This window comes from Cyanistes caeruleus, chromosome 2 (assembly GCF_971803275.1).
Source record: "Cyanistes caeruleus chromosome 2, bCyaCae1.hap1.1, whole genome shotgun sequence".
In the NCBI taxonomy this organism is placed as follows: Eukaryota; Metazoa; Chordata; class Aves; order Passeriformes; family Paridae; genus Cyanistes; species Cyanistes caeruleus.
Window position 1 is genome coordinate 11,922,407 of NC_141702.1, and position 26,587 is coordinate 11,948,993.

Consider the following 26,587-nt stretch of genomic DNA (forward strand, 5'->3'; position numbering starts at 1 on the left):
AGGTGTGCACCTGCTGAATTATGTTTTTTGGAAGTAAATTATAATATTGGCTGTATACTATTATAATTTTCAGTAATGAGGCAATACATTTTTTTTCACTTGTTTTAGATTTTACTAATTAAATCTTGGGGTTAAACACTTGAACTTTTTGTTACCACAGGTTATGTTCATTTGCATCAAATACTTGGTATGAATTGCTGTGCAAGAGCTACAAAGTAGCTGTCTGAAATACAGTTAAGAAAATGCATAGCTTTAATTAGAGCAAAACAGAACTTAATGCTCAGGGAGTGCAGATTGTATTGAAGTCACAGCAGAATTGCTTCTCACCATTATGAAATTCTTTTGTGGTAATTTAGGGTAAATTGTACTTTGTTCACTGTAGAACTAGTTCTGATCAATTTTCTTTCTCCATTTTTTCTTGACTAGAACTCTAACTTTCTCTGATGTTTAAAATATTTCTCTTTTTAGCAACAGTTTCTGCATGTGTTGCATCTTGAAGACAATTGCTCATATTCTAATTGCTTGTATGTGACACTAAATTTATAGCTTCTAAACTAAATACACAGGCTATATATATATATATATATGTATGTATGTATGTATGTATGTATATATTAGTTTATTATATTTTCTGTAAATATCCCACATTTTGAGAACTCAGCCTAAACAGTCTGTAAACCTTTTGATATGAATTGACCTTCTGACCATGGACTTGTGTAAAATCTGTTGAATAATTCACCTTAAGTAGTACTCAGTGTGAGTTTTGACACTTTATTGCAATAGACATACTCCAAATAATTCTATTACTGGATATTTTAATAATTAGTCTAGAGCTCTGACTTTTAATTTTCACTCAATTCTTTGGCCAGAGTAGGAGCAGGGATGTTCCCTCCATGACAGGAGATTGCCTCAAGTTCCAATGTTTGTCATGACTGATGGACTAGCTACAACTGCATCTTTTTCTAGATAATTTGATTACACTGAGGGCTTTATTTTTGTCAGTACATTTATTCTATATTAAAATTAGACATGGGGCAGAAAGACTTCCTTAGAAACTCTGAATATAAAAAAAGCTGGTGATAATATGTGTTGTCTTTTATTGCACCTTAAGTTTAAAATACCTCCCTCAGGAATCATGGCTAACTGTTCGCAGTCCCTCAGCTCTTAAAAACTCAGTTTTTATTACTTTTACTCTAGAATTGCTTAGGTAGTTGTAAAGAAGCTCCAGTTCCATAGGAGACAATTGAGACATTTTTGTCCTGGAAGGCCTCAGATATAATATTTTTAAGTAATATTGTGTAAAATTTTACTTTTAAAATTATTAACTATTAGATGAGGACTCTGATATCATGGATTTTGGTACTTGAAAAAGAAAGATGCTTTAGTATAAATAAAAGAACTGAAAAAATCCCATAATCTTTATTCTGAATCCCTAGGTTTTTGGCTATGACAACTACTTTTCCTAACACTTCCTCCTAAGAGGAATATGTGATCCTGGATTTTCTTCCTAATGTTAAGCTGAGACAATGCTAGTTCTGGTCAAACATACTCAGAACATAGAAAATCAATTATTTTGACAAATTTTTAAAACTTTCTTCTTTTTATTTTCCTTCTTTCTATATTTCTTTCTCACCTACTGTGAATTAAAATACGTTGTTAATTGTTATTACTGTTACTGTTCTAGTCAGCACAGCAATCCCCAAAATGAGGACAGAATAATCACTGGTGTCCTGAGGAAAGTTACTGAATCACATAACTGATATTGTTGTTTGTACAATACAATTCTGAACAATTTCTCTGCCTGGTCCAGGTGTTTTCACATCACGAGTAGAAGGGAGAAGGGATTACTGGAGAGATGGCACAACCTGAAGCTGTTACAGAATCATAGGGTTCCAGCCTTGTAATGCTAGCTGTGATCCGAAGTACAGTTATGTAACACTGTAAAAATAATCAGCAATCATGAAGAAATTTGAAAGGATATGTAGCAACACTGTGTCCAGTATCATGTTCTGTTTGTTGGTTTGTAGCAGCATAAAAGATGAAAATATTCTCTGTAGAAACTATTCACATCTAGGCAGCATTAAAACGTTGTTTGCACTTAGGAGAAAATCTCAGGGGTACAAAAATTGGCCCTGGTTTCTTCTGAGCTACAGAACTGATCCAAATGTTCATCTAGAGACACCTCAGAGGAACTGGCTGAACTGTATGACTCTGCAAGGGCTTTGACCTTGATGAGACAGACCTTTAGATAAAAAATAATAACGAAAGTTGTAAATTGCTAGTAATTGGAGAAGAACTAGCTTTGTGGAATTCTAATGAATGTAAATGTAATTAAACCACTTCAGATAGCATCAGTGGCTGCAAATTTCTATGAGTTTAAACATAATAAAATTTCTTCAGATAGTGTCATTTCTAGCAGTGTTAGCCACTGCCTCATGTGAATAGCATGGACATAAGGAACATTTGTGACACATAGCCTGTTAAAAAGTCCCAAAAGGTTCCCAAAATATAGCTAGAGTAGGTAATGATGTATTTATCAGGACTGAATGGGAAATTGAAGCTTATTAAATGAGAACTCATGTGTGATTTTAACCTAGAAATCATGAACTCTGAATTCTGTTAACCAGTCTGATAATAAGCCCTCCATACATTATTTTATTAATATTTGTATCCTATGCATCCTATAGAACTAGAAAATTAGAATATGCGGACTATTGTTGAATTTCTTAAGAACCTTAATGGAAAAAACTAAGGTCACTCAAGTGACAGTGGTCAAGATTATTTTTGTTTTATGAGTAGGAACTTAAATACCTTCTTAGAGGAGAGTAGCAAGTTAGGACCCAGGTTCAGAAAAAGATTTTGTTTTTGTTTTACATTCTCTAATGAAAGGTTAGAATGAAGACAATCTGTTTGTTAGAATTCTGAAACATAATTCAATAAAGTTCAGAGAGAGGAGAATGTTGTCACTGTGTTTGCTGCTGCGCATCTTCACTGTGAAAGAAGTGTTCTTGTTAAATATAAGTTTTGAGCTGGAAACTCTCCCATTAGTCTGTTTTCCTAAAATGAAATAATACATCCTTCCTAATCTTTAAGAGTTAGAAAAGATTAAGAAAAATCCTTTTTCTATAAATCTTCAGTTTGTAATGGGACATAGTGAATTATTTGCATTTTATGATTGAAGGAAGATGGGCAGTTTATACCACTACAATTTCAACTATATCTGAGCATTTAAATGAGCTAGATGCTGGGATCTAAATGATCATTCATTTGGTCCACCATTTCTTTAATCAAAATAGAGTCCTGCCAGATTTCAAATGGGAATATGTTTATTTCAATATTTGACAAGAAAAGTAAAAAAATTTCCATCTCTTGTTTACCACTGAAACTCATTTGGGGAGAGGGGAGGTTAGATTAAACATTATCTATTATTTTTATATAAAATATATAAAATTTATATATAATTATATAATATATATATAAATTAATTTTAAAATTATTGAAAATTATAAAGTCAAAATATGTCATCCAAATTAAACATTTCAAATCAATGGGAGGAGAATTCCTTTTCTAAAGGAGATCTTAGTCTTCCTTTACTGTGTGACCCACCTCATCTGCTGGGTCTTCCAAGTGCAGGGCACTGTTGCCCACTCCATATGTAGCACAGGAATACGTAGCCAGGCCTTCTAGCATGTCTGTGTGAAATTACTTGGTGGCTGCCAGAAGAGCTACAAATTGTGCTCTGACTATTATAGAACTTCAAAGACTGTCAAGATCATATGTGATTTGCCTAGGAGATAAAATGCATATTTTTTTTTCACATCAAAGCAAGTCTTATTTGTTCCCTTTAATTTACAAACTAAGTATATAAATATATATAGATACATATTTGTATATTGCATATTTTTCATTAAAAATAAACCATTCTCATCTAATTAGTCTCAGTTTTGACCTCTGTGAAGTCAGAAAAATCATATGTATTCCTTAGAACATATTTCTGTATATATTTTATGAAAGCATTTTGTCTGTATGTCCTTAAATTAAGTATACACAAACAGCTTTGAAATACATTTAGTAAGGAACTATTTGTTTATTGCTGCATAGATCACTTGCTGACAGTAAGCAAGTTTTTAGATAAAAGAAGGTTCCATTGAGGGTTAAAGCTAATTGCCTTTCGTTTGGTTGGGTTTTCATTGTAAATCCTTAGGAAGCCTAAAAACATTGCTTTAGTTGATTTGCTAAAGAAGGCTTTCATTAGAGATACACTGAGCAGTGCTTTAATCAGTACATAAATCCACCAATTTCAGATAATTGGTGCTAATCATAATTTCTCAGCATAAAAGGACACGAGCAAGGATTTTTGTCAACAGCAAAGTTGAATGATACATGAAGGCACAAGGCCTTTCAGTTACCTTGCAAGCTCACCCTCAGTCATAGAACAGAGCTGTTCACTGTGCTGAACTTGTGCTAGATGTATCAAAGGCCACAGACTAATAAAAATCACATACCTGGAATTATGAATTTTGGCCACCTTGCAAGAAATCTGTTGTCCAGTGTAGGCACCCACCTGAATTTTCATAACAGGACAACAGGGCAGGTAGCACCAAGTGGCTTGTGCTCAAGCAACTATGCTCACTCTCTCCTTACAAAAGCAGGATAATTTCATCCAGTCTGATTTCTTTTGGACTCTCAGTCCCTCCTCACCCTTTAGCAGTGACCAAGAAGTGTTTGGATAGCACATGGGTTTAGACTGGCCAGAGTTTTGCCATGGACTTTGCCAGCAGTTCAGCACTGTGTTTTGTGTTCTCTTACAGATGCGGCCCCTTTACACAAAGACTGAAGTGCCTGACAAATCCTGTCCATTCAGAAAACTGGAAACTGGGGAGGAACTGGAGTCTATTATCTTCTACAATGTAGTCATGAGGCATAAGGATGAGAAAGTCTTGGGGTTTTTTTTAAGAAGTGTTTGCTATCATGTTTGAAGATATACTATTTCGAAGATTATTTGCTTGAAAGGAATTACTGGTGAGTTCAATACCTTTGTTAGCCCTGAAAATCTCAAAGGCCCAACACTGTCTGTTAAAGACTATGCTTCCCACAGGTCATTCTGGAATGAAAAAAAACCAGAGAGGATTATCTTGCCTTGTTCTCACTAAAAATGGCCAGTTGTACAGCAAAAAGATTTACTCATATGTGACAGAGGAGAAAATATTGTGTTTCTGCACAGTAAAACATCAGATTGGGATAGGACAGCTGTGAACTAACCAACTGTTTTGGAATGCAGCCTCACCACCCACTCACATGGAGAGCCAGAAGGGAAGGTTCCAAGCACACCTTGTACCTTGTTGCAGACCTTGCTCATAAGATTTGGGCTGTAATTGTCTAAAGTGGTTCTCCTCACCTGACCCAAACAATAGGCTTTTGGTTTGGATTGTTACCAGCCATGGAAGCATTCAGGGTTTAAATCCCTTCAAGGCTGAAAAGGGAATTCAACTGGTCTCTTTTCTTCAGGATAAGTGCTTTAAATCATAGTTTATGAAATAAAATTTAGGAACAATATATTTATGTTGTCTCAAAGGTAGATCCCTGCAGTGAGTTTTTCAGCCAACTAAATCAAATGAAAGTTTTCTAGGACAGGTAGAAGAGGTCTCAACAGACTTGGTAAATGAATGCTTCGTTACTAGACATGTCTAGTCCATGAAGTTGGTTATTGAAAGCAGGTTTTTGAAAACAAATTTGTTACATTTTAAAATGCAAGTAATCTTTCATGTTTGAGATTTAAATTATTTAATTCAGCTTTATACCTCTCAGATGGCTTCTATGAGAAACAGATGGCATAAGTTTAACAATAATGTACAGGACATGGCTTCTCTTTTTAAGTAATTTTAAAAATTTCAATCACAGAACTCAAAGATTGGCAAATGTACCAGCATTTTCTAGTGCACCAACAGTTTCAAGATGCTGCTTGACAGGATAGGAAGCATTCTTCATCCAGATGTCTGAATTTGAGATATATTTTAATGTTAAGAACATAAGAATCACCTTCTTAGAACAGAGCAGTACTCCATGCTGTCAGCCAGGGAGCAGTGAGTCAAAATGTTGCATCTGAAAAATCAATGCATAATCATTACCAGTGCAAAATCATGCAGATTTTAGCTATATAGTAATCTAATATCATATTCCTCTTATGTATCATCTTATACATGCTACATTTTTAATTATTCAGATTGTAAAATATAAATATAGTTTCTGAGCAAAATACCATCTTCCCCAGAATCAGCTTTTCTTCTGCAAGATGAAGTAATCACCTCTCCATGGCAAGTATGTCTGAAATGCTAGGCTGGGAAAAAAGATAGGTCAGAATAGATGGCCATTGTGGTGTTTTCTGAAGCAAAATCTATGTTACTGTAACCATGCATTGTGTGATCTTAGAACTACCTGAAATCCACATGGTCTTCACTAAATTAATGCACAGGCTTTACAGCCTATGTCGTCTTCGATTTTGCAATGTTCAGCTGGCAAAATACAAGAGGATAAATTTAGGGCTTTGTTAGGCATATCTGAATGGAGAGAACATAATGTTTTTGAAGTAGAATGTGGAGCTTTAGCCACCTGTCTCCAATTATACTCAGTGTGACTGCAAGATTAAAATACCATCTAGCTCACTGTGAAAATATGTCCCATAGCATCTCCTTTTAGCTCAGAAGCATTAATGCTAATAACAGCCCAACAGAGAATCAATTTTATTTTGATATTCTCAGTGATTAAATATTTTATACAGAGCTCTGGCAACACTTTCAAGACCTCTCAAACACAAAACTGGAGTTGAAAACATGTACTGGCACTGACAAAAACTGCATGTGAAAGAGTTTTTACTAAATGAATGACTAGCACAAATGGTAGCCAAGAGAATTACATTCACCTGAAAAATTCATGTGAAGCAGAATATGAAATCAAAAAAGCTGTGAAAATCAAAAAACAAGTATTGATTTCAATTTAAATTATCAGACTCGAATGATATTGTTGTTGTTGCTGTTGTTGCTATTGTGAGTGCATGGCTACTTTGCCATTTGAAAAATCTATGCAAAACTGGACAGTACTTTGGTTGCTACTATACAGAAAATTTTGTAACTGGTATTGATGCCAGATTTATTTCTAGACTTCCTCTATTCTTATTCTCAGATACAAGGCTCCAAGGTCATTCTCATGAGGAAAACCACTTTAGACAATTATAGCCCAAATCTTATGAGCAACCAAGGTCATTTACTTCTGAGAAATCAAGTGCAAGCCATAACAAAACTCATTCAGTCTTTCAAATTGATAGTTAAGTATTACTTCTGACAAACTCACAGCCTGAAGGTAAATCGATTAGCAAACCTGGGCCATCCTGACAGAAATGTTAGCTATGGAGATACTGCTGAAGGTATCATTATTATATTTAGAGTGTTTAAACATATATTTCCATTTTAAGTTTCAGATGTTTCATTTCAAAATACAAACATGTACCTTTGCATTAACTACACTTGTCTAAGATTTTCTGTTTTGTTTAACAAGTGCTCCTGTTTAAATTCCTTTCTAGAAAAAAAGGCCAAAACAGACTATGAAAGAGTAGCCATTGAATCAGACTCAGAAATTTCTTCCTCACATTTTTCATTCAAGATTCTGATCCTAAACAGGACAGTTTAGACTGTCTTCACTACCCCATAGAGTAATACACTTTAGAGATGTTAATTCTGGAGAAGGTTAACAACTCAAGTACTAGACTTTTTCACAGCAGGGATCTTTGAATAACCTTTACATCAATGCCCTTTTTTTTCAGAAAATAATAATTCAAAATCAGTTCATGGATGAAATCTAACAGACTGCATTTGGTATACAAAGCACTACAAATGCTAATTTTATAGAAGCACTTATATGAGAAAAAAGAAGTTATTTCCCTTTCTGCTTCTTAGTGTTGAAGCATTTAATCTCTTATTGTGTTTGGAAAAGTAACATTTTCCATTTTCAAATGGGGCAGATCAGACATGCAGAACTGAATCCCTGAATGTCTATTAAGTACAAAATTAGGCTTCAGATCTTGTGATGCCCTGTTCCAGTTCTGCAAACAGAAAAGACTAAAAGCTGAGTTATAATATGTAACCTCCCCCCACAGCACAAAAACGCTGTGGCAGAAACATACCTCACATCTTTTCTATACCTTTACATCATGTTTCATCCTTCAGCACTGTACATTAAAAAATACATTTCAAAAGAAAAGGACATAAATGATCTATTTGTATTACCATCATTTTGCAGAACAACATAACCCAATGCCATTCCCTGTTAAAAAGGAAGTCTATCATATAAGTCAGGACAGTATTTGAACAAATGGATCCAAATGATAAGATGTATGAAATATAATTCAGTGCACCACAATTTGGGTCACTGAAAACACCACAATATAGAGGACCCTGTACAGATGACCAGGACAGCTGTGTTTTGACCCAGATGAATGAAGGAGTTTTCCATTTCTTCTCAATGCTAGTGGGGCTGTAGATTTACTCTTAGTGCAGACCTTTGCATTTTCTTTCAATATTCTTTGTGTTTGTTGGACTTTTTGTCACGCCAGCCCACTGCCATCTCCTCTACTCACTCAGACAGCTTTACTTTTATCACTCATCACCTGAATTTTGTGCAGAATCATCAGTACTGGAAGGATTCTCATACTCCTGTTGAGAAAAGGAACTTTTTATTCTTGTGCACCTGCTGAACATTTGTTTGCCTTTCTTTACAAAAGATTTATACCAACTATGAAGAATATCAACACACTCCAATTAAACTACATAGGGTCATAAAATCTTCTGAGTTGGAAAGGACACAGAAAGATCACTGAAATTCAATTCCTGGCCCTCCTCAGGACACAAGAGTCTTACCATGTGCCCGAGAGCATAGTCCAAACGCTTGCTGAGCTCTGTCAGTCTTGGTGCTGTGCTCACTTCTCTGGGGAGCCTGTTCCAGTGCCCAACCACCCTCTGGGTGAAAAACTTCTTCCTATTATCCAACCTAAACCTCCTCTGTCTCCCTTCTTCTTTGGTCCTGTCCCTGGTCACCACAGAGCAGAGATCAGTCCCTGCCCCTCCTCTTCCCCTCAAGAAGAAGTTGTAACTGCAATGAGGTCTCCCCTCCGTCTCCTCCGGGCGAAACAGCCTCACACAGCTTCCTCTCCAGACTTTTCCTCATCCTCATTGCCCTCCTCTGGATGCTCTCTAATAGTTTAATACTTTTCTGATTATTGTGGTGCCCAACACTTCACACAGGGCTCAATGCAAGGCTGCATCCACACAGATGAAGTCTGGGGTTATTTTTATGATTTTTTTTTCAGAAAATATTTCATTATTTTTATTAATCCACTGGTTTTATTATTATGAAATTTTCGATATCAGGTGCTCAAATGACAGAGTCAAAAGTGTTACTGTGATCCCTCTTATGCTTTTTAGTATTACACCATTTTTTTTTTTTTGGTGAAAGACAATTCCCCTGGCATCTGTGCAACTCTTGTACTTGAAAACTTAGGTAATAATCTTCAGTCTGGACTTAAGTATCATGGCCCTGACTAAGTCACTTCACTCCTGTTTATCCTTCTGTATAACATGAAGAGGAATTTGGTTCTCCATTAATTCATTTGATATACAGGAGTACAGTAGAGTCTTTCTGTGTCACATATACTGACCAACATCTGTGTCATTACCCTCTTACTGGAATTCAAAGAATAAATGTTATTGGTAGACAATTCCTAGACAATAAGAAGATACACTATTCACCATCCTTCAGTTCATACCATTTTTCTACATTCTTGTTCATCTCTGTCTAATTTCGTTGCTTTTTCTTATTGCACTTTTGAACAATGGAAAGAAAAAAAAAGGAGATCATGTCTGCTTTAAATATTTATGAGTAATAATAATATGAGGCTTTGTTTAGGATAAAACACATAGAAGAGCAGCCTTTAACTAAAAATCAAAGCTAACTTTAGATGAGAGTCCATACTGTGGCATCTTTGCATAATTTCAAACCTTCCCTTGCTACAAGTCACAGGGACTCAATGTCATGACCACTTCCCGAAGCTGCTAAGATTTGCCTTGTGCTTTACCTCACAGCCATTGTCATGTTTACCTGCAATATCTTGGAGCATCCACATGTTTGGGAAGTAGCTGGCTCACATACTTCTGGAAAAATGTGTCCTTTGCAATGATATATCACCAAAACCAGGCAAAAAAGCTGTACAAGTTATTTCACTGAATGGCCTTCAAAAGAAATAATGGAGTCTGTTGACAGGGTGAGCAAAATCAGCTGCAAGGGCAATGACTGGCTGTATAAAGTCATATCTGGCAGCTCTAAACTCATCTCTAACAGCACTGACCTGATAGACAAGAACACATAGTAATTTTTTCAGTTTGAGGTTCTTTTATTAGGATACCTAAGTGTGATATATGTCTCTAGCTTGCCAAAAAATATGGACAAAAGCAGAAATATTTAACATTTTGCCTGTCACTTTTTTTATGGACTTTTGCTTCAAATTTAAATCAGTTTTTGCATTTACCTGGAAATATTTTGTAAAACACTTGTATTTAATATTTCAGATATTCCAGTTTTTAAAGGGGGAACCAACCAACCATACTAAAGCCTATGTGTGAGGTTTTTACTGTTATCTTCCAACTTCAGTCTCTGCTTGTGGAGCCTCAGCTGCAGACAAGGGGCAAGTGTGTGCAGGCCAGAGACTTCAAGTCAATAGCTACAGGACAACTGGTTCTGGGAAAAGGGAACAAAGACTTGTAATAGCATGGTGGTACATCCAAGGAAAATTTGTAAAGCTTATTTCCATCACCATGGCATCGTGTGGATGTCAGAGTGGGGTTGGTTTGATCTTGTTGGAGCAACACTGCACTGCAGACACATTTTATTCTAAAAGAGCAGTCTGACCATTTTTTACCTTAAATTAGAGGAAATTACAAGAACACAGAGAAAAAGTTGATATTTTTAGCTTCTCCAGTACTATACAATTTGCAGCCCTCCTGTTGAAAAAAACAGTTCTGCTTTGTTATCCAGCAGTTACACCCAGACATTCAGGTTTTTTTCACTCAAGGAAAGCAGGTAAAAAAATAGTAACCTTTCAGCAATGGAGATGAAATTCTCACATAGGTTCCTTTTGGTAATGCCATAATCCTAACAGATTTGCCTCATTTACAGGTAAATATAAATCCAAATAGAAGATAATTTAATGTCTGAAAAATGCATCAACTGCCCAAAGGATATTTATAAAATAGACAGGCAATGGCAATTTTGGAGGCTTTTTTCTGACTTTCTGGGCTTTTAGCCATTTGCTTCTTTCTGCTTTCCCTGCATCTTGCTGTGAAGTTATATGTGCCTCAAAGTTGGAAAGGACTGGAAAGTACACTTAAAAGAGCTGTGTCTGCTGGTTTTGAAGCTGAAGCTAAAATACCGATTTTTTCTTCCTCAGCAAGTGAAACGCTAGTAGTGATACAGTTGTTTTCTCAAATCTAAAAGTAAGAAAGAAAAATGGCAAAGCCAACCATTGTAAGCTTTGTTGACAACAAACCCCCAACCAATTAAAGAGACCTTACTGCTGCAGGGGTCAGCATTTATAGCTCTCAGGTAAATTCACATGTGAAAGGAAACTGTCAGGTCAGATTTTGCCACTGTGTGGAGTACCACTGCTGACAATAGAACAGGAATAGTTCTTTTTTTATCCATAATTCAACCCGATTTACATCAATAAATTCAGTTGTACTGTTAAGACTTAGTGTCCCATTGCTTCAGAATGAAATAAACTTAATGAAAATTGTGCTTCATGAAACATCTCTGTATAATGTTATTTTTAGAGATCTACTTATTCCCTAGGCTCAGCCACTGGTCCAGGATAGACTTGCAAGATGGATTATATCATCTGTATGTCAAGGGATCGGGAATAATAACGCCCAGTTTTGCAGTCATTTACTTTCTTTTTCTCTGAAACTGAAAGAGAGATATAAAACATTTAGAAAAATATCAACAAAACAAGTAAAAATACCCTCTAAAGCAAATATATATCATAATAAAATACACAAGATGAGTTAAATATAGAGGTATATGACTTGAATCCCTGATAACTAGACAGCCACTCTATCCCTTGTTGGAAGTTATTCCTGGTTTGCCCCTCACATCAGAATAAAGAATCACCAATTCCTTTAACTTTATCAGGCATTTTTCAATTTGCAATTTAACTCTTCTTCTGTGCATAGTGGGTGATATGCACTGATGCCTTGGTATTTTGCTACTTTTTATATTCTTTTATCAAGAATTATTTATGATTTATAAGATGTTTTTGAAAATACGACATAATTGAATAATTAAGGATTTTCAGCCTCTTAAAAATAGGATTAGCTATAGGCAGCTTTTGCTGCATTACATTTTCAAGATCTATAGTTTGCAAACATGAAGGGGACCTTTATATATGGAATTGAAAATTAACGCTATTGAATGAACTGGGTGACATAGTATCTCAAGAAAGGGAGATTTATAATAATGGTTAATATTCCAACAAAAAAAGCCATAATGAAATCTAATGTTTGAAAAATGAAGCTGCAGGGATTCATATTAATATTGAAACATAAAAGTTTAATCAAAGACAATTAATTGCACAAACTAGCCCTAAAACATTTTTTGTAGTTTTAAATCAAAACTGAACATCTTTCAAAAGTCTACAATGTAGATAGAATATTGCAATTATGTGCCTGAGACAGATATCTAACAGTTCTTCTGTCTTGGGAAATCTATGAAACAACCATTAGTTCTTACAGTGTCTTACAATTTAAGTAATTAAAACTGTCATTGATATTTTGATTGATAGGGATTTAAAAATTCCATGAATGAAGTAGCATTGTTACATGTTTGAGAGCTCAGTTACAAAATGTCAAAACCCAGTTTGCCAACATAGATTTGGCAAAACATAAATTGAACAAATCCAACTACATTTTTGTGTCACCAGTCAATGATATCCCTCAGGCTAACCAACACAGTGCAATATTATATAGATGTTCCTGATGGAGAAGGCAATAGGGATTTATTAAAAAATTTTGACTGACTGTTTTATATATATATATATATATATATATATATATATAATGGAATATAACTTTGTAAATTTAATTTTAGACAAATCAGTTTTTTCTTGGTTGAAACTTCAAAAATATTCATGGGAAATTTCAGCTTACATCACTAAGGTGGAATAAGAAACACCTTATGGTAAGGTAAGAATTAAAGTATGGTAAGGTAAAAATGTTTTTTTACAGAAGAAAATATTGATCAGTCTTATCTGTAGATAAAATTAGCTGCAAGGTTTTGCTATTTAACATTTACAGAAATTTGTCTTAATTCAGACTGAAACAAGATTATTTATTTTAGCCAACCACGTTTGCTCATTTTGAGAGGGATCGGTCTTATCCATCCTCCTCTCTCATACAGCCTAGTCCAAGCAAGTCATGCATCCTCAACAGGCAGTGGTAGATTTCAAACAGATTTTCAGAGATTGATTTGTCCTGTCAAGGTCTAGAGATCAGGATGGCAAGTACACAGCTTCTAGAAGAGCTTCTCCCTTGCTGACTATAAAAACAGCATCAGTGATAAGCCTAAATTGAACTTTCAGCTTTAAAGTTGCAAAAGTGTTATATGAAATTCCAACAGTTTACGATCTTTCTTAACAAGCCATAAGAAATATTTGGCAGATCACAGCCCAGTCTTCCAACATATGCTTGTGTGAATAAATTCTAATTCATGCAAATGTGTATGTACACGAGTGTTTGCAATGGAGCTGTTCCTTCCGTAGTGGAATGACAGTGGTGGGTGGCAGAGCCACGACTGTAGCAGTCCTCACCTTCCCTCTCAGACCCAACAGCGAGCTCTCTGACAGAGATCAGTGTTTTCTTACATAAACAACTTTTGATTTTACCTTCATGCTTCTCTATGAACTAAAGTGAAACTGCACTAAGCCTCTTCTACAGTAAGTTCAACAATAATGACCAGCATCAGATTCACAGTGAATTGTTGGTTTGCTGGTAGCATATTGAGCCAGAAGCCCTTCTAAAGTCAAATTAATTAATCTACAATGTTTTAAATCTACCTGTGTTGCTTTGAGTTATCCTGAAATTTTTCTGATAAAATAAATATTTGTGTTCTCTAAGTAGATTGCAAAAATAATTAATGTAGTCTTTCATTATTGTATTAGCAGCTGCTTATACAAATGTATTGGAAGTGGAAGTTGTTCTCCAAACTTTTCATAGCATTAAATAGAAACTAATTGTCATCTAAATTCCCCATTGACAGCCACTTTATCATGCAAATTCACTTGTTAGTATCCTCAGTTATGCGCGAACAGAGTAACAGGTGGAACAGTGCAAATTTAGGAAATATCTAAAATAACTCCAACACTTTGTGAATGGAAAATACTGCTGCAAGTGAAGCCATTCACTGATTAGATGATGAAGGAGAAGGTGAGAGGCATGTTAACCTTAGTACCACAAATGTATCATTTCCTTTACTGAAGGTGAGTCCAAAATATCCACTAGATCAATCCTCACTGAAAGGTAAACCCGTCATATCCGAAAGGGAAAAGTAATTAACTTTGTTTGCATCAAGTATCTGTCAGCAAATTAACTAAAAATTATAATTCAAATCAATCAGCAAAGTACAGAAGAATAAAGGAATAAGGTGCAATTTTTTCAGTAAGTTTTGATCAGGAATTACCACATTGAAATTTATTCAACTACAAATTTAAAATTTGATTTAGTCATTTATTATTTCTCTCTAATCAATGGATGGAAATTGGCATTTACAAAGAACCAGCACCTATCTTAATAGGAGGGAAGAGAAACTTCTCTTCCTGTGTTGACTCTGAAGATTCTAACAAACTAAATGCCTGACTTTGAGATGGCTGCTTCATTTCCTCAGCACCAAGAATTATTTCTACTGATGAGACAGGATCTTTCAACCATGTTTAATATACAGTCTAAACTTCTCATCACTCCCTTGTTTTTTACCTTGCCATAACATAACCAGAGTTTTAGGTGCCTTAAGGGATATGGCTAACTCCTGCCCAGGGTCACTGTTCTGCAGCTGCACGCAGCCCAGCCTGATGTGCAGAGAAGGTGTTTGCCAAGGATAACCTGCTGGAAATTTGGCAGTGATAGGCAGTCTCAGGGCCTGCAACACCACACAAAACAACAGAGTAAGACAACTACATCTCCTTCCCTCCAGACTGTTTTTCTCCATGTTAAATGCCAGATAAGCTGGAAATATCTTAAGAATGAATGGGAATAACTGGGGGTTTGCTTTGATTTCTTGGTCATCATTGAATACAGTATCTACTGATATTCTTAGAAGCTCTGAAAATTAAGTATGATTACTTTTCCTTTCCTCTGCTAGCATATTTTTGGTAGCTACAAAATTAACCTTATTTTTTCCTTAAATCTTACTTTTAAAGTTTAATTTTACTCTGTAAATGTATTTTTCTTTCATAAATCTCAAAACTCTAAGAATCCACCCACCTCAGACAGTTGTCCAGAAGGTGATAATCCTCCAAGTATGTGCTGTCCTACAACATCAGCTGAAAATAAAAACTATCATCCACGATCATTCCTGGGCCCTAGTCAAAAATGACTCCTTCAATTTTTGATGTTTCCCCAGGAAACATGAATTAATATGTTATTCCTTTTCATTCATGTTAAGCTAGTGAGGAACATTTGTACTTCAAATGGATCTGCAGTTTCTGTAGGTATATACAATATGCCTGTTCCTGAATGGGATTTTTCCTGAAGATAATTGTTGATATTTATTTTTTTAAAAAAAAATATTTCCCCTGTATGAAGTGAGGGTCGATGATGCATGAGTGATCACACAGAGGGAGATACTGAGATGTGAAGTAGCAAGTATGTATTTGGCAACAAAAATAATTCAGAATTAAAGTATGTTTATGCTGTGTTGAGAGCAAGGGACTTACAGAAACAGATTCAGGGACAGAAAAATAAGGAAGCAAGTAATTTATATTTATTTAGGGGGGATGATGAAAGGGATAATGTGCATTACTTTGATGAACTGGCAGTTGCCTTAACAGATCTGTTGAGTCATCTGTGTGGTACCATGTTGAGTGTATTGTTAGGTGGCACTACAATCACAGAAAGACTTACTGAGCAGAAGTAGATTATGTAAAAGAAGAAACTTTTAAATCCCCATTAGAATTCTGCCTGAGACAGTAAATCCAGGTTGTGTGCTCACTGTTTGGAAGTCTCGAGTGACCGACAGCCTTGGTGTGTAATGCAGTATTTGGGGTAACAGCACAGTAGGGAGCTCAGCTGCTCGGTGTCACACAGCCTCAAGTGTGGGCTGGCTGGGGCAGTGAAAGCTGCCCTCCTGGAAATCCTCTCCACACACAGCACTGCAGAGCCAAAGCAGCAGCGATGTTCACTTGTAATAGTGAGTGAACAAAATACAGCACCAGGACAATTCTTGCTATGTGTTGTGACCCAGTTTAATGCACTACTACACTGTCTACTGAAAAAACAAGCAAGTTTTTATTTTGTTTATTATATAATGTGGATTATAGGTTAACTGAGATGATGACATGAAGCTGAATTTGGACTAATTTTCAGTGGGAACGGAAGCCCAAAGGAAATCAAGCTATATGAAAACAGTAGGCATAACTGCAGCCTTTTATTGCAGGAAATCAATGATTCCTGCTGAATTAAAATGTTTTTATTATTCTGCTTTGAACAAAGATTTTGTAGAAGATTAAGTAGACGTGTAGGCATTGCCTCAACTTCTTTGAGGGTAAATTTGAATTCTGGCACTACAGTCAAGATAATTTACCTGGTCTAAGGACATGACTTCCTGTCAATACTAAATTCACGACCCTTTGTCTGGATAAAGTAATAAATTATTTCAGTGGAGGCAGCACCTGATTCTTTAATTAAACAGATCAACAGTATCAGGCTTTTCTATTCTTTGGTTTCAAAATAAATTTGTACAGGCTCTCAGAATAAAATCTTTACCATGATTCAGTGAGATTGCAAATCAAAAGGAGTTTTGTCTGAGTTAGAGTTTAAGCTTTAGCATATATGTTTACTCCCTGTATTATATTACTTTCCTTCTTTTTTAGGTTTGGATTGACTGTTACTTGACTGCTAAACAAAATTACCCTAAAGGTTTTGTACATTGAGAAAAAAAGATAATTAGCTTTTTCTGGCTTCTCTACTCACTGAGCTCGGTTACTATGACAACCAAAATTTTACCACTTTCTTAATATCAGTTCTTTTAATTTCTACAGTTTAAATAAAAAAACTCAAACATTTAAATTATGGAAAAAAAATCTATCATTTCAAATATTTAGAACAACATCGTTCACCTTCATTAATAGCGACCATGCATAAGAATTTTCTTAATGTCTTCTAAAGTCAAAGAGGTCTTCCAAGAGCTACTGATAGGTCAGTGAAACAAGTGTTTGTAGCTCACCACTCATCCTACTTATAAAGTGATAATACAGATATAACAGTTGAAATAAACAATTGCTGTAGTTCTGATGTCATAAAATGGCATGCAGCACATCCCAGTTTTGCAAACACAGAGCTTTTATTATTATTATCTGATTGCACTTGGGAAATACAGGTAATGAGGCATTTTTGTGATGGTGTGACATGATGCTCATTTTTTAGATACAGCTTCTACTGGCTGGGAAACTTTCAATTTGCTTCCAGCTGTTCTTCACACTACTGTAAAAGCAATTTTCATTTCCTATTGGAAAAAAACCCTCCTTTTATAAATAATAGACCATATGATCTTTCATTGAAAGAGAATAAAACATTTATGTGCCAAAGGCTAGGAAATAGACGACTGTGTTGTTCATCACTGAAGATTTGTGTAAGATCTGTAGGTTTCTGAGATTAAAAAAAAAAAAAAATAGAATGAGCATCAGTCTACTCCCCACTATTAGTCAGTTATTTGGAGAGAAAACCAAAGGTTGATGATTTCCCTGCTTTCCCTGAACATACTCTGGACAGAAAGAGGTACTTCAAAGGTACAGCTAAATTTAAGTGCATAAAATCATAAAATCATAAAATCATAAAATCATAAAATAATTTTAGCTGGAAAAGACCTTTAAGGTCATCAAGTCCAAGAACTACCCCAGCAGCACCAAGTCCTCCACTACACTGTGTCACTAAGCACCACATCTACACAACTTTTAAATACTTCCAGAGATGGTGAATATATCATCTCCCTGGACAGCCAGTTCCAGTGCTTGATGACCCTTCCCATGAAGAATTTTTTTCCCTAATATCCAGTCTAGTTCATGCTGGCACAACTGGAGGCCATTTGCTTTCCTCTTGCCATGAGGCTGACTCCCACCCCACCAGAATCTCCTTTCAGGGAGCTGTAGAGAGCGGTGAGGCACCCCCGGGACTAAACACCCCCAGCTCCCACAGCTGTTCCTTTCACACTGGGGCTCTGCCCTTCAGCACTCCATTGCCTTTCTCTGGATATGCTCCATTGTCCTGGTTTCACACTGATTGGTATTTGGTGAGGAGGGAAGAAGACAACCACGAAAATTATTTTTCTGAGAGAAAAACTTCCTCTGTGCCTAGCAAAAACCAATAGCCGTCTACCTTTGAGAATTTACAGCCTGTTAAACCATTTAGGACCTAGATCCACCTCTGTGAAACACATTTTAAAGACCGGCAAACCCAGGAAATCTCTCTCTTGTTTCTGGCTTTGAAGAGGCAGCCGGGTGCTGGTCGGGCCGGCCCCGCTCCGCCGAGGCCCGCGCAGGCTGGCGGGGCCGGGCCGGGCCCCAGCGGGGAACGGGAGGCTGCGGGCCCTGGCCGGGGCTGTGCCGGGCTGCGGCTGCTGACATCTCACAGACTGACCCCGAGCCCTGCCCTGCTGCCGCCCCATGCCGAGCCAGCGCCCACCGGGCCACGGGAGCGGCTCTGGGCTGGGCCAAGTCCCTCCGCCACGGCCCACATGGCCCCAGCAGTTGTTCGGAGGGGAAGCCATCGGCCCTCAGCTGAAACTAAACACAGCACGGGCTGGACAGCAGCCATGCGCTGGAGCGGCCGGCGCCGTCCTGGCCCCAGCGTGGCCTGAAATCCATCACTGTGACTGCTTCGGCCACTGCCCAGCAGAAACCATCATGACCACAGTCCCTGGGCAAGATATTAACCCTTTCAGTGCACAGATGAAACTTGCAAAACATTGATCCTCTCTCAAGTGAGAGAAAAAGAAAGAGTGAAGACACGTAGAGAAACAACATGAAGACACTCAGTAAAGGAGTCAAGTCCCAGATGGAAGGAGACTGAGGACATGCCTTAGTATTGGGCTGGAATTCTTCTGGTAAGGCCATGGAGATAGACTATGATATACTAAAATACCCCCTTTAATTCATTAAAAAAGTGTGGGGCAATGGACTGTTCAAACTGTAGATGTGAACAGAGGCATCGCTAATGAAGCAAAGCAGATGTTGAAATATTTGTGATTCCATGAATAGTTTGAACAGAGAGGTGTGAGTGATGAAGACCCTTTGCCCGTAGGGAAAGAAGAAGGCCTCTTTTTCCAGAGATGAAGATTATCTCAGAAATAGATGAAGAGACCTTTGCTTTTGAACACCTCATCCTTAAAATAGTATTCCATAAATAAACATGGCCCATAAATTCATCTGTGGGAAGGCTGTGAAAGATGGGAGGAACTTAACTATTGCAGATTTCTGGGTGGCTGCACTCTGTGGAAATTAAAAAGCCATGAGAGGACTGTTTCTTGTGGACAAGTCTCCATGGCATGGCGAGAGAAACTCCTCTCCCTACAAGAACTGATGAAAGACTATTCTAGAGGTGGTAACTGATTGAAAATCCCAGGTTTTGTCTCTACGTTGTCAGTGGGAAAGAAAAGAAGTTGTGGGGAGGGGAGAAGTGTTCTGAAGGTTTTATTCTGATTCTTACTATTCTTTTAGTTCTGTTAATAAAGTTTTCTTTATACTTTTTAAGTTTTGAGCCTGCTTTGTCTTCCTCCTAATTCATATCTCACCACAGGAAATTAGTAAATAATTCTAGTAGGTGCACAGGCGATTTTAGCCAGCGCTAAACCCACTACCTCCATCCCCTCAATATGTTTCTTGTTGTGAGGGGCCCAAAAGTGAGCACTTTTATTTAGATTTAAGGTGCAGCCTCACCAGTGCCAAGTACAAGGGCACTGGAAATCACTGGTCAGCCCTAGTCCTGTTGAACACACTATTCCTGATACATGGAACTAGATTATAAAAATGGTTGACACAAAGTTATTTCTACAAGTCAACTCACTTGAACTTTCATACAGAAAATGAATGGGAAACTGAGGAAGTTATCTGCCTACAGAGGTTGAAATTGTTCTGCTAGAGAAATATCCATGAGATATGTCTTTTGAAAAACAAGAATGTGATAGCCCAAAAATGGTGACAGTTTGGCAGAACTGGAAATGTTGCTTCATGTCTTCCAGTTCTTGTTCTGGAAGAGGTAGAACTGTTTTAGGAGGAACTTCAAGCAAAGCAGGTCTTTGTGACTTTTTAACTGCATTGCAATAAAATGGATTCAAATCTTAGAGCTACACTATGTGAAGCAAGGGCACACTTGAACACAGACACAATTGGCCATATTGCTTAATTTGTACCCAGTTTCTGTTACAGTTTTGGCCTTTGAATGGTTTCCTCTATTGTGTTTTAATCACAGCCTTCACAGAGAACATAGCTTCTTCTCTTCACTCAGCTTTCCTCTTCTTTCTGCCCTCCTCTACATAGTTTCTCAAGGTGAAGGCTGTGATATTTAGTGAACAGCCTCACTGCTTTGCTGACAGAGAGATCAGAGAGATCACTGCAACCTTTTCAAATGCATTGTTTCTTCATTTGTATGCACCACAGCCCCCTCCTTCTCTCCAGACTAGATCAATCTCAGTATCAGGGAGATTATACTGCTTCAGTAAGCCCTCAGCTTTTGCCTCATATGCTCTAGCATAAGGCTACATACTGAAGAACAGATGAACTTCTCATTTCATTTCACCCATTCGATATACCAAAAAGGAATTTTGCTTGAGGAAAAAGTGATTCCAATAGAACTTTATATAGTTCTGTTTATATAGCTGTAGGAAACAGCCCCTCTGCTTTGTGATATAAAGACAAAGGTCCATCTTGAGAACAAGTGACCAAGAACTCATGTAATGTTTAGCCAAAAGCAACCTGCAAATATTATGAAGTCCTGTAGGCAACTTTTGGTTGCAAAGGAAAAATGGGGAAATATAGTCAAGATTTCTCAGTTCTGATCCTCTTTCTGACTCAGTCTGTGATGTGTCACACAAAAATTCTTTCCTTCTAAAACTGGAGAAACCTGAAAGCCTTTCACTGATTTTTGATGAAAACTTGCTAAATATTTTGATATCAGTGATGTTTTAAAAACACAAAGATACATAAACTTACCAAATTTGTCTCCCCAGCAAAGCTGCATAAACACAGCTTTTAGATTTCTGGTGCCTATGGTTTGGAATGGATGATACAAATAAGTTTCGAAAGAAACTTCAAATTTGAAAAATTACTTTTTTCAAAATAGATTACACATACTGCATACTAGATAATGATGTAGGTCTGTTCTTAGTTATGCTTTCATGATTGTTGGACTTTTTGGGGTTTTTTTATTTTTTTTTTTATTTTTTTTTTTGTTTTAGTTTGGGTTTATTTTTGGGAATTTTTGGTTTTGGGGTTTTTTTGTTTGTTTGGGTTTTTTGTGGGGTTGTTTTTGTTTGTCTGTTTGGGTTTTTGTTTGGTTTTTTTTCTCTAATGTAAATCTTTCACTCCTAAGGGGAAAAAAATTGAAACATTAATAATCTCAGCTAGGTATTTAAGCAAAAAAACCCTAAAAACATAGAGAAAGAGCAATGAGAACATTTGCCCAAGGTAATAAATAGACTGGATCATTTCCAATGGGATTAAAAGAGAATTTAGGATGTAATCAGAAGGGAATACAACACTTAATTTAGAGATATTTATTCTGTAAGGCAATATTCTTCTATCTTTCACTGTCTCACAGCATTCCTAATGCCTTAATTTTCCCACTTGGCTTTATCATTGTGTTCTTTTCATTTGAAAAATAAAAGTTAGAAAGAAAAAGTGACATGTCTGCAGCCTCTCAGAGGATTTTTGGCTGCATCTCCCAAAATCATGTGTAATTTTTTTTTATGTGAGTGGCTCAATTGCTATTTTAATGTGTCCATTTGGATGTGTAAGACTTGCCAAAGTGGATTCCAATTACCAGATCTGGCAGTTAATTTTGAATTCTTGGTTACTTTGGGTGACTGTGCATGGATGTGAAATAAACTGAGAAATCTGGGGCAAGTCAGTGTGGGTTCTTCAGAGAGAGAAAAGAATTAAAATATGTTAAACCATAGATATAAAGTGTAGGTTTTAGTTCTAAGTAGGTAAAAATATAGCTTAAGTGCCCAAAGAGTCTGTGTTAGCTAGTGAAAAGCCTTATTACCCAGTTTAAAGTTCAGTGATAATACCCTTCACAGATTCAACTTAGCTCTAGACATAATGAAAATACAGTTTGCATTCTTGGATAAGAACAGATAGGTTTATTCACATAAACAGATAATACCTTATGTGTAAGATTTAGTTAAAAGAACATTGCTTTTGCATGTTAGAATTGAGATTGATGTAGAAAGTATTGTTTTAGAAGCCTGTTTTTAGCTGATTGTATGATTTATGAACTTAATCCCCTGTATTGGGGATCAGAAAAAACATCTGAAGAAGAAGAACAGCAGCACCATCATCATCACCAGCTGCTTTTGCAGCCCAGGACAGCAGAACTCCACACCGAGAAGCTGCTGCCCCAAACATCGGGACCTTATACCAGAGAGCTGCTGCTCAGAACTCGGGACTTTATGCCAGAAGCTTTTAGTAAGGACTTTAACTTTCTAAACTCCTTCCTTTGAGACTGATGCTTTTATACAATAAATACCTTTCTAGCAACCATCAACTGCTCATGTCTCTTTGAGACCTGGAAATATCCCTGGAATCCCCGTTGAAGCATCAACAGTCAGAGGATGCCAATAGGGTGTTCAGGAATGGTTGTGATGGACAGTCCCTGAGCTTGTGTAACTGCCAGTGCTGTTAGACAAGTTGTTTTCTATATTGAGATTAATATTATTAAATATTTTTACTTACTAGAAGAGTTCCTAGGAAGAGGGAGCCTATATCTACAGTCAGATTTATGGTGAGAAATATTGCCTTTTGTTTTATTTTCTTTTGTGGGGTAGGATTGGGTTTTTTTCCCCCCTTCTTCCTTTTACATTTTCTGTTTCAAAACTTCTGTTAGTCCTGTCTCACCCCAGTACTTCCTTCTCTAGAACAGTTCTTCAGCCTTTTGGATGTTCCTCCTACTTCTTGTTGATTTGTGTAATGGCAGCATTTTAGTAATGGTTGATAGCAAAATTCATTGCTAAAGACTAAATGAGGCCACAGCAATATGTTGGCCAGATGTCTGACCTCCAGAGCACCTTCATGTGTAGGGTTTGGGGTTTTATTTCTTTGTCTTGCTACATTAAAAATGTTTTAATTTGTGACAAAAGTGCTGAAAGAAATGGAAAATTTCTATCCAGTGGTATTTCTGACAAATAGGAATGGGAGTAGGGCCCTGTTAAAACAAGGAAATTACTCTTTCTGTCAATTTGTCCAGATGTGAGCATGAAATAAGCAATGGAGCAGAGCAGCAAAACCAGAGGTTCAGGCACATCCCTGGTTTAGCACAGGAAGACAAAATGTGGGCTGTGCTTTTGTCACAGGCCAAAGTGGGTGCAGCAGCAAAACCCAAGCCATGGGTACAAGAAGTACAAAGCAAGAAGCACGTTTAAGTGGAGATAGGGTTAATTTGACAGAGGTGTGAACTCTTTTCCCATGCACTTTGTCTTACCTGCAAGCACATCAGTTCTTTGTCCTTGTCTTTCTATTGACTGCATGTGATGAATTTATTGTTAATTTTATTTTAAAATATCTGCAGAATTATGTGATTTTTAATTTTGGAGAGCTGCATTTTTGTTATCATTTTGTAAATTATCATTAGTTTACACACTGAAACAACTTTATAATTTTTTTTTAATTTTTTCCTAAGTGTTAATGAAATATAAATAGATTAAATACTCCTGTGAGCTAATGAAAGAGGGAACAAAAATGAAAAACCCAAAACTGTAGACATTAGAAAATAAAGTTTGTCAGGAAATTTTGGAATAGTTTTGTTTCTGTGCCAACTTGTGATTTTTTCCTGTTTTCATAGATTAGAATTTCATCTAAGAAGAGCTGACTGGGCACTGGCTATTTATTTTTTAATTATACACACCTCTTGCCTTGAAAATAGAACTGCTCATTGAATAGCTTACACTTGGCTTTTCTCCTTTTTACCTGCAAGATAATCACAAAAGCATTTAACCCAGTCGTATTTCTTCCCAATCTGCAGCACTCTTCAAAAGCCTGGCTTCACCATCAGGAATTTCAGATGAATTCTCAATTCCCATCCCTGAGCTGGAATGTCAGAAGGTCTTAGACCAGGATTTTCTCCGTAGATTGATGATTACACAAGGCAGGAGGTAGCTGGGGAAATCTGACCAGTCAATGTCTGAATTCAATTACTTCCATGTGGAGTGAACTCTGTCAGTTAAAAGATTTTTTTTATTGTAGGGGCTTTTTTAGTGTTTTTTTGTGTTGACATTACAACCCATGATAATAAAGTTACTTAGCTAGATAAAGATGTCACAACAAAAACAGTCAAATTAATTTAAAGAAATAATATCAAATTAAGAAGATGTCTGAGCTAAATGTGTTGCATAGGTCTGACTTTCAAAAGAATGGGGGAGCATTGGTTGTTTTCTACAGTGCACAGCTGTAACAGTGATGTGAAATTAGAGAACAGTCTGTTGAACTCATACTCACATTGGGGGCTTATTTGTATGAGACCTCCCGTCCAAATGAACAGGACACATCTGAAGTTACCTGTTACCAGTATTTAATAATAGTACTTGAGGGTAGTACCTGAGCTTTTTTTTTCCTTCTTTCTACAAGCCATCAGCTCTTACCCAGATTTCATTCAGAGCATGATCCTTTGAAAGTAGTGATGTCAAATACCTTCTCCTGTTCCCCTTTTAAACCACGGCTACAAAGTACATGAGCATTTGCATAAGCTATTACACTAATACCACTAGGACATTTTCAATTTAAATGTATATAATACATTCAGCTTATATGAGCCATTTCAATAAACCAGAAGAATTGATGGAGTTGCAGCTGTCAATAAAGCCATTAGCTTCAGGGAAATTACTCACTGAAGCAGGATGTGTTTTGGATTTCACAGAGGAAGGGAAGATATGACCAGCTTGTTTTTCACTGAAACAGCCCTCCTGATACCACTCCCTGAGCTGCTTGTATTAAGCTTATATGCTGAAGCACTTCAAAGCTACAGGACTGCTTTGAGGAAAGCATATACTGGGGATCAATAAGTTATACTACACTTAACAATGTGGTTTAAGTTTTGAAAAATATACCAGAGATATGAAATCATACAAAATCTTTTCTTTTTTTTCTTTTTTCCTAATGACAGACTGTGCTCCCACAACTATGCAGTGATGTTCTTGCCTTCAGTCCAAACACAGTTTTTTTCTTATTTCTTTAGCATAATTAGGTTCTAATCAGCATAATAAAAAAATCATAGATTTGAGTCTGCTGGTTTTGGAGAGGAGCACAAAATTTCTTGTTTTACTTGGAAACAAAAGAATATTTATATCCAGAGGCTCATCCTATTTCCTCTACAGTTTTTTTTTTTTTATTATATTTATTTTTTTTATTTTATTTTTTTATTCTCAGTTTTGATTGATTTATTTACATATTAACTTACAGATTATCCCTGAGTGGGTCTCTAACATCAGTAGCTGTTGCAAATACTAATCCTCTGTTGTACCCTACCCTGTGCCAATGGATCTGACTGCCACATGCAGCATTGTGGCCTGAATTTTTTTCCATAAAAGTCTGGCCATAGGCTGTGGCTCACCTTGGACCTCCATGTGGAACAGGATCACTACTGAGCAGCACTAGACAAGCATGGCTGGAGCCAGGCTGAGGGCACTGCTGTCACATTTTGAGTGACACAAAATGAGGTAGCATTTTGGAGATGGCTGTAAAGCTGCACAATCTCATTAAACTTCTTCCTGTGATACAACATGGGACAACAATGCTCCTTCCTTGCCACAGGGGGAAAAGGAAACTGGAACATTAATTAGTGCCTGGGAGTATATTTGCACCCTGGTAGATTCATAAGCAACAAACTTTACCATGTCACTACATAGATCGTTACAATATAGTGACAAACTCTATAAATACTAAAACAATATTTGTTATTACACAGCTCCTCCTAGGCAGAAGTAGAGCAATTGTATGTTTGAGGATAGAGAGGTTGTAATTTCCAGAAACTTCCAGTATTGTGAAGGGAAAAAGGAGTTCTGTAAAGATTAAATA

General features: G+C 36.7%; 1 long non-coding RNA gene across 4 annotated transcripts; it reads right to left on the minus strand.

The window, feature by feature from the left end:
- Positions 1-649: 649 nt before the first annotated feature.
- On the minus strand, positions 650-26,587 carry LOC111925980 (uncharacterized). 4 transcript variants are annotated; one of them, XR_015282728.1, is made up of 8 exons: positions 15,066-26,587; positions 10,147-12,006; positions 8,660-8,705; positions 6,260-6,512; positions 6,040-6,102; positions 5,036-5,104; positions 3,607-3,787; positions 650-2,242 (listed from the first exon to the last, which is right to left on the minus strand). It is a non-coding gene; the product is annotated as an uncharacterized LOC111925980 (long non-coding RNA). The 4 variants fall into 4 exon arrangements; XR_015282729.1 differs by having other exon boundaries at positions 6,260-6,337; positions 6,436-8,705; XR_015282730.1 differs by having other exon boundaries at positions 6,260-12,006; positions 15,066-15,228; positions 18,740-26,587.